General features: G+C 41.1%; 1 protein-coding gene across 7 annotated transcripts in view; it reads left to right on the forward strand.

The window, feature by feature from the left end:
* LOC117141844 (kin of IRRE-like protein 2) overlaps positions 1–12,001 on the forward strand; it is a 223,601-nt gene that overhangs the window by 91,162 nt on the left and 120,438 nt on the right. The window lies entirely within an intron of this gene.

Consider the following 12,001-nt stretch of genomic DNA (forward strand, 5'->3'; position numbering starts at 1 on the left):
ATTTAAAAATTAACCCATACGTGGCGTTTTCATTCGGGGGGCTTAGCAGTGTTAAAGGCACTGCTGCTCAATTATTTATGCAAACTACAAGGGAACCCAAACAGCTGCCTGCATCCTTCGGCGACATTCGAAGAAATGAAAAATAAGCTGCAACGTATGCGTGTGTCACATGTAATCGCTGGATTATAGACAGCTTCGGCCAGGATGGCAGGATGGAAGGACGGCAGGATCGAAGGACGGCGGGATGGCAGGCGTTGAAAACTGGGTCAGCAAATAAATCGAAAAGGCTTAAAACAAGGAAAGGGAGCGGCCATAGAAGAGCCATGGACAGCCCAAGTACGCAGCTTATGCACACCGAACAGATTGCTCCTGGCAAAAAGGAGTAGGATGATGCGAAAAGGACATGGGTGTCCTTATGGTGGGGGAGTGGTACCAAGTAAGTATGTGCGGCTACGCAAAACAATCTACATTTGTTGTCCTGCTGTTATGTTACAATAACACAGGACATTCTTCCTTTACTAATTACTTTCAGCTCAATTCACGCGAGAGAAAACAAATAGAGCTCACGCCCGAGTTATTCAAAAAGTATGTGTTTGCTTACGTAGCCATGGTACTCAGTTATTCATCAAGGAGCTTTGGATATATTGTTGCCGGTTTGTATAGGGCTTAAAATGATCCCTTTTACATAAAATGTTTTGTTCGTAAAAAATTAGTTGCAAACTTTAGATTTCAATTGTGTTGTATTCACTTATTCAAACACCTATTTAGACGCCAAAGTAAGCGATATCTAATATCCATTATACACCTTATCCCAGATTAAAATCGTTTTGATTAAATATTTTCTCATTAAAAATTATGTAATTTTTTAATCCGTAAAGCACTGGCAAACAATCGCAGCTGAAACCCTTTCGAATGCGAAATGTAGGTGTATTTTGGGGCAGGCTCATTAATTAACTACTTCTCGATGGGCAGCTGCGAAACGCAGAAGTGCAGCTATAATTCTATTAAATTGCACCGCAAATCCCGGCTTATTCGCATTCATATCTGCGTTCGAATGCAAAATAATTACAATAATGCTATAAGGTGGCCGTCCTTTGACCGCAGGCAATTCAAATACTCGCAGTCCATGATCCGGATTCCTTATGCCGGATTTGGTAGTCCGGCCAAATGCAATGAGACCCCACAGTTGGGGCCTGATTCAAAGACCATTTTGCGATTCTGCGTTGGCATAAAAATATTTATACGCTCACTTGAGTCCAAATTGATGTGCGCTGCTTATGCAAATTTGTGGTTGCCTAAGCAACCGCAGTGCCAAGCTGTTGTTGGCTGGATTTTGGATTTAGGATACGTAGAACGGGGCTGAGTCCCCAAATCCGTACAGCCTTCTATGCAGGACATGGGCATGTAATTTGGCCTGATAGATTCTGCCTAATGGCAGGCATTAGGAACATTTGTTGCCCTTGGTACAGCCACCACCAGAGCCACAGGAACAGGAACAGGAGCCGGATTTGGCCTGATATTGATTCGAGAACAGCATGGGGTCCTGCGAACTCAGTTTTAAACAGGCTTCACGGCGCCGCAGACCTCAGATTTTTGCTTTCACATTCACGTTTTCATTTGACAAAACATTCAGCGGCGCACCCAAACGCATTTGACCGCATTCCTTGCCGGCACTCGCACGCTAATTTGACTGAAAATTTGGATGCCATCAACATACTGTACCATGTAATCCGCATGAATTCCTCAAATGACAGTTGCACGCTGAATGGCCATGAAACAGGGTATTTATTACTAGGGAATATCAGCCAGGAAATAGAATAACTTTTTGCGCATGTGTTGGGGTTATTTTTGAAGAGTTTCTGGGAAATCAGCACAGAAAAAGTAAAACGAAAGCGTAAATTCCTATGACTCTTTTCTTGTCTTTCTTTCTTTTTTTTTCTCTACTTTTCGTTCGAAATTTAATCTATTTGCTTATATAAGGCTTTATATAATTATTTGTAAAACTCGTATTTACGCTTTTCAGAAAATGTGTACTTTCCCTGCGGTATGTCTACGCAAGAAGTTGTTAGCAGGAGCGACTTTATTTGTGAACATGATTAGACATTTAATATTTAATAAATATAGAGTATTAGAGGTCAGAGATTAAAGTGTAGAAATTTATTTATGTTAAATTTAAAAAAAAAATCAAAGGAAATTCAAACAACTGATTAAACAAAAATGTTAAAGAAATTCAAAATGAGGATCATTGAAATTAAAACGTTTGCATCTCATTATACGTGCCTGTTTATAAACAATTGGAAACTTTGTATCTAAGTCCAGATTACCCAGGATTCCGATGCACATACAATGCCAACTTTACATTATTTTTCGAAGGCCCTTCCGTGACAAGGGGCGTTTGGGCCGCGAGGGCGTGGTCATGGCCGATGTGGTCGGGCAGAAACTGGCCGCTACAGCGACCGCATGAAATGCCAGTTGAATTATAGACCATTTGAATGAAATTATTTTAATTGCGTAAATCACTTTGCAGCCAAACCGAAAATTCAACAATGCTGCGGTGCATTGGGAGTTGGGGCGCACCATGGAAGTGGGCGTGGCAGGCTAAATGGAGTGGTGCTGGGAAAAACTAAAGTGTGAGCATGCCACTGGCACACTTATTGGCCAATCTCATTTAATGCCCGCCACTTTTGCGGACTTTGTGGGCTAGCAAAGCAGAAATGTTGGGGTATGGACTGGAAATTGCGAAGGGAGGTGGCACAAATGGCAACTAAAAAGGACTGAGGACCATCGAGAATTTAACCAAAATATTTCTGTTTGCATATTTGCACTCCATTCCCCGATAATTGTTTTCGCTAGGTCGACAATGGAAATAAATTCCGGTAACAATTGTGCGCACAGCTTCATTTCCCTGGGGAGAGGGTGCCACTTGCAATTGCAACTATAATTTGTTCAAATTATCGCCAATATTATGAAAGCATTTTTGCGCAATCCGCTTCTAATGGAGCACACGGCGTATGCGTGATATCAGTAAATGCATATTTTACATGCAACGCGACACTTGAAACGGCGATAAATGCAATGTTTCCTTAATTTATGAATCGACATGGACAGATGGGGCAAATATTTGCAAACACTCTTCGTGCTTTACATTAATAAAACAGCGCAAAAGTGGGTGCAAAGGTCGCATATAATACTAAGCTTCTGCAAGTATTTGCTGTCGCAGTAATCCTTTTTGGTCAGTGGAGCACATTCTTCCCCCACCTATGACACTCAATTGTTATTTATAGATAAAACTAACAACAGCGGCCAACATATTAGTGAAGAATAGGAAAAGAATATATAAAAATATTTAATTTAGAAATCTAGAAATCTATAAATATTTATCAGCTCAGAATTACACATACATACACATACACATTTCGGCTTAAGCTGCATGCTTTTAGTTTCGTATCTTTTTGTTTTCAGTTTTAAGAGTCTTAAAATTTTGAACAAAAGAGTGTTTTCAATTCTCTTTGATTTTATTTTGACCTCCATTGTATTGATGGTATAGAAACCGGTAAGTGTTTGGTTAGCAGGCGATTTTGTTTGGCTCTCGAGTGGTTATTGTTGTCAGCCGAGCGATATAGCCGTGATACGAGATATTCGTGACGGGGCATGACAAACGATGGGGCTTTTGCGATTCTAAATAGGGCTTAGGGCCCAGAGCTTTCCACCATGACTACTGGAACAGTGAACTATGAACTATGAACTTATGGCATATTTGCCCGTCTTCAGCAGCAATCAACTGCACTTAGCGCTAAGTAGGCTTGCTCCACGCCCGCTCTCTCAGCCAGCAGATTTCAATGCCCGCCCGAGAGCCACTTGTCGCCGTCTTGAATTGGAGGCGACGCCGTTGACACGACATGAGTCTCCAATCCCACCACTTGCAGGATCAGCGATAGCACTACCGAACGGGACTCGAGCGGACATGGACTTCCTGCCTGCCATCCTGGCATCCTGACTTCCTGCGCCTGCCACCGGATGCAGTGACACGGTTCGGAAACAGCCTACTGGTTTGGCACTGTACATGAACCACAAGTAGTTGTGCTCATGCGAAATAAATTGAAGTGAAACAAAGCGTAAAGCAGTTCTCAATAATTGTATACGTAAATAAAAAGAACAAAATTCTAATTGGCATTACTGCTTACAATTAAAATGTATTTTATATGTGCTCATTTATCTTGAATTGAATTATCTTTAACCTGTAAAGGTATTTAAGGCCATCTACACGGTTGAACACGGAACTTCGCTGCTGCCGTGAAATATCGCTAGATGGCGCTTTTCCAACACCTGGCTTGCAACAATTTTAAGTAACTACTGCACGTTTTGGTTTCTTTAAGTGAAAATATGAGGCATTTTTAAGGTAATATCTGAACAAGTGAATTTAGGAAATATCACAGAAGGTGATTGGGTTTTAAGATGTAATTAATTGTGTTTAATTTTGAAACTTAAGCCTTTTGTGACAAGACAGTAATGCGTTGCTTGCACAGAAATAATGCTTTATTTCATTGTAGTAAATATGAAACCATGCTAACTTTTTGATACGTATTATTAGCATTTCGTCGCAATTTAATTAAGCTCGCCAGGGGAAATCATATTTACTCAAGGCTCTATTTTATGCTTCTCAATATTTGTAACATAACTATAATTTGATTAAATCCTCATTTATTCAAAGGAAGCCAATCGTGGCCACTCCTAGATAAAGTCTCAATTTGACTTGAAATACCGGAATCCCCTTTCAAATGTGCAAAAGGAAACACAGCGGGCTGAAAGATAATTGTCTTGTCAACTTATGGATTTCATACTGTTTGGCCATTTCCCAAGGACATCATCAATCAGGCCAACAAGGACGAGCCACCTAAACACCCACACTCCCGGCCTCCTGCACACACATGCCACTTATCGGTGTCACGACCATCATCAGGATGACGGACAACTTTCGGTTGGGGGCTTACTCCCTCTTACTCCACCGGGAAAAGGAAAAATGTCGATCAACTCCCGAGACATGACCAATAAAAAAGGGTTAAAAGCGGACCAACGCGTTTGTTGCCAAAAAACTGGACAAACTTGCCCGCAGTGACAAACTAATTAAAATGCAAAACAGTTTCCTATTTTTAATTTTCGCCATTCTCATGGATTTCTTTTTTCTGGCTTGCTGACCCCGAAGATTTTGGCAGTGAAGCAAATTTTATTAAAATTAAATCTGTTATTGTTCTATGAAGGACGTGCAGTGAAGACTGGTGAGTAACGTAAAAGTTACAGCTAAGGTATTGTATTTGAGTGCCATATTTTTTAGCGTGTGCCCACTGTAGTTGGGCTTGTATCTATTGGCATATTGGAAATGTGCCATACCACGACCTTTTTAGGTCCGTTTTTATTTTTTTCTCGCCTACACAAAGCTCTTTCCTTTGTTTTTGTTGCTTTACCGCCTGCTGGAGCCTTCTCTTTTTTTTTTGGCTCCTGGTCAGCTTGCCATTTTTACATATCCTTCATACTTTGAGAAAAATCATATGTCACATTGAATTGGTTTCTGAACAAAATGAAACATTGATTCAAAATATACCTCTGTCTATTTGTACAAATTTTAAAACATTTAGATCTAAGTTTCTTCTCTGACCCTTTGAATATAAAATTCTCCAGTTTTCAAATTATTTTTAAAAGTGCAGATGGAAATACATTTTGGACATACTTATAAACGCACGTGACCATAAGTGCGTCAGTTCGTTTGTCGCTCTCTTTCGGACCGAAGATATTTGTGTATTTCAGTCATGTAACGGTAAGAATTGTTTGCATATTGTTTCGGCCTGGCCAACACGGCCATTGTGATTTTTCGTCCCGTTCTCAATATATATTTTCGAATGAAAATATATGTATGTGTATATATTGGGAGCAGTGGAACGTGTGCCAGATTGAATGAAGCAAATGAAGCGATCGTGATGACGCCGAAGACGAAGGCGGCAAACTTTCGTTTGTTGAACAAATTAAAATAAAATATATATGTGGCGAGGTGGGTCACGCACGTGCGCCAGTGGCTATGCAACGATTTCTGCACCATTCCGCCCAACACTCACACACTCGCACACACACACAAACCAAGTCAAATTAATGGCTGGCAGCGCCATAAGTTATGCAGCTGCATATTAAACACCAGACTGCGATTTCGATTCCGACTCCTGTACCGGTTCCTATACCGATTCCAAGTCGGTGCTGCTGGCCCCGATTCAGCCATGTGGCATTTACACCAATTATCACACACAACATCACACACGCACACACACAGATGTGCGGGAATGGAAGTTATATCATAGCTGGGCGGAGAATATATGGCACTGCTAATGGTCGGATTTCACACGCCTGCTTAAGCAGACTCCTTCGACCAACCCGCTACCTCCACGAACTACAGAATGTGTGTATTTGCAGGCTGCATAAACAAACAACTAACTGGCTAGATAGATGGTCGGATGGAGATACTGGCCCAGAGACGAATAGATAGCCCTTCGGGGTCCGCACATTTGCATTGAGTGCGACCATAAATCAGTTTCATTCAATTCACTTAAGGACATTTTAGGTGCTAATTTCAAACTGCCCCACTGAGCATCCGATGCGCCAGCAGAAGTCAGTGACAAGTCGGTCAGATAAATGTTGTGAGATCGAAATTGATTGGCTTTTGGGGTGGAGATTTCTTAACCTAACTAGGCCACATCAATTATTTAGACAATCAGGTTAGCCACCAGATGAAGGAACTCTTACCAGAGAACAAAATTGTAGAAATTCAATATGTACAGATAATTATTATGGTGTTCTTGGTATTATATATTAACAAAATTCAAAAAAATATCTGTTCTATTTTATACCTTATATTTATTTATTCTCTTAGGACTTTATAAAGATTATATGACTGAAAAAACTATACAACATGTTAAGCTTGCTCTGGGTAATCACATCCGTCTATTTTTGTTGTCAGCAAAATATCACTTGGCCCCACACTGATTGCACTCAAATTGATTCCTGAATACATATTTGCATTTGATTATTTGTTGCTGGTGATTTCTATGCAAAATTAGACCAGTTTTTTGCCAGTCTCTTTGAGCGTTTGTCTGCATTTGAAATCGAAAGTATGAGTGCGAGTGTGTTGGTGACATATTTCATTTGATTACATTTCCTTCTTCAAAATGGTTGGGCGGCACACATGGCCTACGGGAATCTATCTAACGCAAAGGTTGCCAAAAAATTCGGGTATTCACAACAGGTGGGGACAATTCGAAAATCATTCATGTTTTTCAAGTGTGCCGCTCCGATGGAGCCGCTGATATGCAAATGCCTTCATTTTGCGGCTATAACGCGTAAAAATCTGCCAGATCCTGCCGAGAATTCGTGGCACATCCTCGCCTGACATCGTTCACCTCACATCCTGTTCTCGTGTTTGCGGTCACCAAATTCGCGTTGTAAGCCAGGATATATACATATGTATATGTATGTGACTGTGTGGAAAACAAGCCCACTGATGTGGATGCAACCAAAAAAAAGAAAATAGAAGGAAAAAGCGAGACAAATGGGGCAAAAGAAGTGAGCGGGTATGGGTTGCAAAAAATAAAAGCACGTAAGGCAAAGTTGCACTTGCGTAAAAGTTTTCTCACCCTTTTGTTGCAAATAAATTAAGTGCAGGCGACGTTGAGGCTTATTGGCACAGCTTTCGCTTATTTTGTAAACAGCACAGAAATACACGGAGCACGGCGCGGGGCAAGAGGAAAAGGAAAAGCGAGCAGGTGGAAAACCCCACTGGAAGCGCCGTTTCCGCTGTCAGTTAAGTCAAATAACGGTGAGAAGACACGGAGCTGTTGCAGCTACACAGCGAAAATAAACAAACAAGTGTTTGGATAAATATGCTTAAGAATGGATTTATAGGAAAATTAATTTTTGATATATTTCAAAGAGCAAAACGAAAATAATAATAAACTATTTGCATAACATTTTAATTAAATTCCAACTTAAGTATTTTAAGCACTTAACTAAATAACATATTTTTATAAAGATTTCGAGATTGTTTGCCGTGTACTATTACAGCAAGCAGTTTTGAGGCAGGGTGCATTTTCAGCGGTTGTCAATGGCCGGGTGGCAGACATTATCAGTACTTCCGCAAGCGGGGTTTGCGGGGCGGGGCTGTTGGCATTGGGGGCGTGGCAGAGGGCTTGGCAACGGAACTTTGCTGAACAAAACGGAAGTGAATTGTTTCGTGTCCCGGCGCAGCAAACCCTTTCAAGGAGGAAAGACTTCCTTCCAAAGGCGCTCAATCGGAGCTGATTGAATCGATCCATTCGACCGCAAGCACAACTGGTAAACAAAAATGGTGAAAAATCAGCCATAAATAATGTACAAGTCACTCATGCAAAATGTATAAATACATGACGCACTTAATTAGCGCTCACAGGTTTTAAATGGCGTTAATTGCATGTCATAAATGACACTCCCCAACAAACAAGAAAGATGCAACCAACCATCATCGGTTGCGTTAATAATCCGGGAAAAGTAGAATTTAATTAGCAACAGTTGCAGGCGTCCAACGAAAGCGATACAATCCGCAAGCCGGGCTTAAAGTTCAATATAAAACTGGTTAAAAAGAATATTGTTGATACTGCCATGCGTTAGTATGCAAGTTTGTCCAGAAGAGCGAATTAAAAAATATTCAAATATAATATGAACTATTTATGCGTACCTGCTATGATAATTTCCCTATTACTTACTCCGACTTATTTTTCAGAAGACTTGATTCCAACTTCTTGCTCCATTTGCCGCACACTCGCACGCGCCCCCGATTTATTTTCCCTTCTGTGGCACTTTCAACAGAGTTAGCTGTTAAGTAAATTGTTGAAACGCATGCAGCTATCATAACTTGAATTCCACTGGCTCTGCTCCTGAATGTCCTGTCCTCGCAGGACAAACTTTGCCGAGAGGAAGCGACAGTTGATTTAACACGAAGGCACATACATACACAAACTGCCTGAGTTGCAAACGCGTGCACCTGTCGTCAAAACTTGCATAAGTCATGAAAGCCCAGGAAAATGGCATATAGAAGAGGGAAAGCCAGGGAACATTTTCCACTTCCCTCCCCCTCCCCGTTTGCATTAAAAATGTCAACTCGAGTGATTCCCAGAGTGCCCTGTGCAGAATTCCAAAGCCAAAAACCTCGTTCGAATCCGAAGCGGGATTTATGTGAGCTAATTAAATTTAATGCGCTTTGTGCCGCAGTACTCAATCTGCAGTGCCTTGCCCTTCGGTTTCTTTAATTTTTGATCAGCTTTTCCGGACTGCCCAGCCTGGGAAATTTAAGAACTAAGAGCAGGAAGACGAAGAGGAAGAATGTTACTTGGTCGGAAAGGCGAGCAAACTTTATAGGCTTGTTAGGGAAAACTTTACCAGGCCGGCGTTTATTTTCGGCATCTCCAATGCGCCAGCAAATGAAATGAAAACGTGTCAATTTGCTTTTTGGCAGCCCAGACATGGAAGATGCGTGTCAGTTGCTCGTTTTAATTTCCTATTAATTTGTCAAGTCCTCGAAATTTTCCGACATCCCGATCGTTTGATTTCCGAACTGCAACTGAAAGTTTTCACATTTTGCCTGCGGCCAATTGATTGGAGATGTTGGCTTATTGAATGGCTCGCACTTTGTCTGTTTATGATTGAAAAACCCTTTTCCGCTCTCCCTTCGAGGAATTTACGGTCTTATTTATTATTTCGCTTTTATATGCTTATGTATGGCCCGTTTCGTTGTGGTTTGGTTTTTGGATTTGGGTCCGTCACTGGCAGCCCTCGTTTTTATGGCCATTTGACTCCGTTTTATTGTCACACCGCAGCGGAATGGGTCCTCCGACCACTTGGCCACTTGGATACTTGGACACTTTAGAGTTGTCTTTCGGTGTCATAAATTTCGCCACGTCGGCCATTTTTGCGGCGTGCTGAGACATTAATTTGATGCCAGCAATGGCTGCTTACCGGCTTTCCGTTTCCGCTTCCGTTTACTTTTCCTGCGTGGGGCGGAGAACATTATTTATTTGCCATTATGGAAACTTCATTCGGTGTTGATTGGAAACTTGTATTACATATAGTATATGGACTTTTTCAATTTCGTGTGGGATGGCAGCGCTGGCAAAACATAATTCCAAGTGCAGCTGAAGTTATGGCAGCCGAAGGAGCCACCAGGATCACACAAATACATATACATATATATATAAACGTTCTTGAAGGACGCAGCAAAATGCCAAACGCAAATGTCGCCAATATCCCAATGGCAATCGATGAAAATTTATAGAAAATTGCGCACAAATAAAATTTTACGTTTGTTTGCTTTTTTCATTTACGATGCCGGCAAGCATTTTTGCCGTTTTCTTAACCTGTTTTCTTTTCGCCTGCGTGTGGAAAATGTGGAAATGTGGAAAATGCTTCTTCTTGACTTCTGGCCGTCAACTCGGTTTTCTCTGCTGCACCAAAGCGATTTGCATTTGCGATTGTTGTTCCTGTTGCTCAGCGGGGAATCCCATTGCTGTTAATGTTTACGATTGTCGTTTTCAATTTCAGTTAATTGAAACAAGGGCAACAAACAGCAAGGCATTAAGACCGCTTCAAAGGGGCCTTCAATTCTCCCAGCTCATATGAGCTTTACGTCTCGTGCCAATTTTAGCCATGTTTTTCCCGCTTTCCAGCTTTTTCTTACAAATTCTCCCGATTTTTTATTTCTGTTTGCTTTGCAGTTTTCAGCTTTGAACATTTTTCAGCTGCAATAGTTTATTCCGCTTGCGCTGAAAAGTGTGCTCTAGTGTTTTGTCGAGAACTTTAAGGGATAAGAAGGATATTTCTTTAATGCAAGTCTTTAAGTGAACAGAACAAAACCCAGAAAACTCTCCGAAATAGCAGTGAGCTACAGGCAGCTTAAGGTAAGCTAACATTTATATACATCTAGCAATTTTGACCAGATCAATATTCTTAAAGGAATTTTTCTAGTATTACACTCTTAAACAGACTTTACTCCAAAAATATTCTCTTTCTGTATTTCTGTTTGTCATTTGCCCTCATTTTTTGTTGCTGCTGCATAAACAAAGAAATTGCACTGCCACTAATTAAGTCAATTAAAAATTGAATAACTTTAAACTGGTTTCAATTGGGCCAGAGCCTCGAGTTTGGTTGCTGACCGCATGTTGTTATTGAATGACCGGCAAGTGTTGGCCAGAATTGCTAATTGCGGCCAGATGCAATTGAGTAACAAAGCAACCGCAGCATCCTGGCCACATCCACTCACATCCACACGATCAAACAAAACCATATTCAAACCTAATATGGAGTACAAACTACAGAATGGCAAAGCACCCACTTTTGGGCATTAGCTTCCCGAAGTGCTATTGTCTGGCTGAGCGGACGACTGTGGAACACAAAAACTGCATATCGATAAGTAGTAAAAGTATCTGGTATCTGCACAAAAAAAATATACGAAAAAATAAAGAGCCAAGCGAATTTTCCACATCATTAGATGGCCAGCTGGGGGAGCTGGTTCGCATTTCCCTTTCGGCTTTTTGGTGGCCGATGCATATTCATCACACGCCGTATTAATCAACTCGATTTCGCTCTCCGCCGTCTTTCGTCCTTTTTCCGCTCTAAAATCAGCATTAAATTCAGAAAAGTGCCAGGAAGCATGGAAGGATGAGACGGAGTTGTGGTAACCTTTATGAATGAGCCACAGAGCTTTCACTTGCCGGCGAGGGAAATCGTAAAAACGCTTTGTTTACATAGAACAGCGAATGCGAATGCTTTTTCTTGGCCTGGCCTATGCGAAAAGCTTTGGAAAGCCAATAATGGTAACAGTTTTTCCGGAGTTATGGCAAAAAGCTGGTGGGAACAGTTTACAACAGGTGAAAGCTTTAGCTTGGCAACAAACCATACCAAATCCATTGTAGAATGTCAAAAATGCTAATTCTTG

This window comes from Drosophila mauritiana, chromosome 3L, assembly GCF_004382145.1.
Source record: "Drosophila mauritiana strain mau12 chromosome 3L, ASM438214v1, whole genome shotgun sequence".
NCBI lineage: Eukaryota > Metazoa > Arthropoda > Insecta > Diptera > Drosophilidae > Drosophila > Drosophila mauritiana.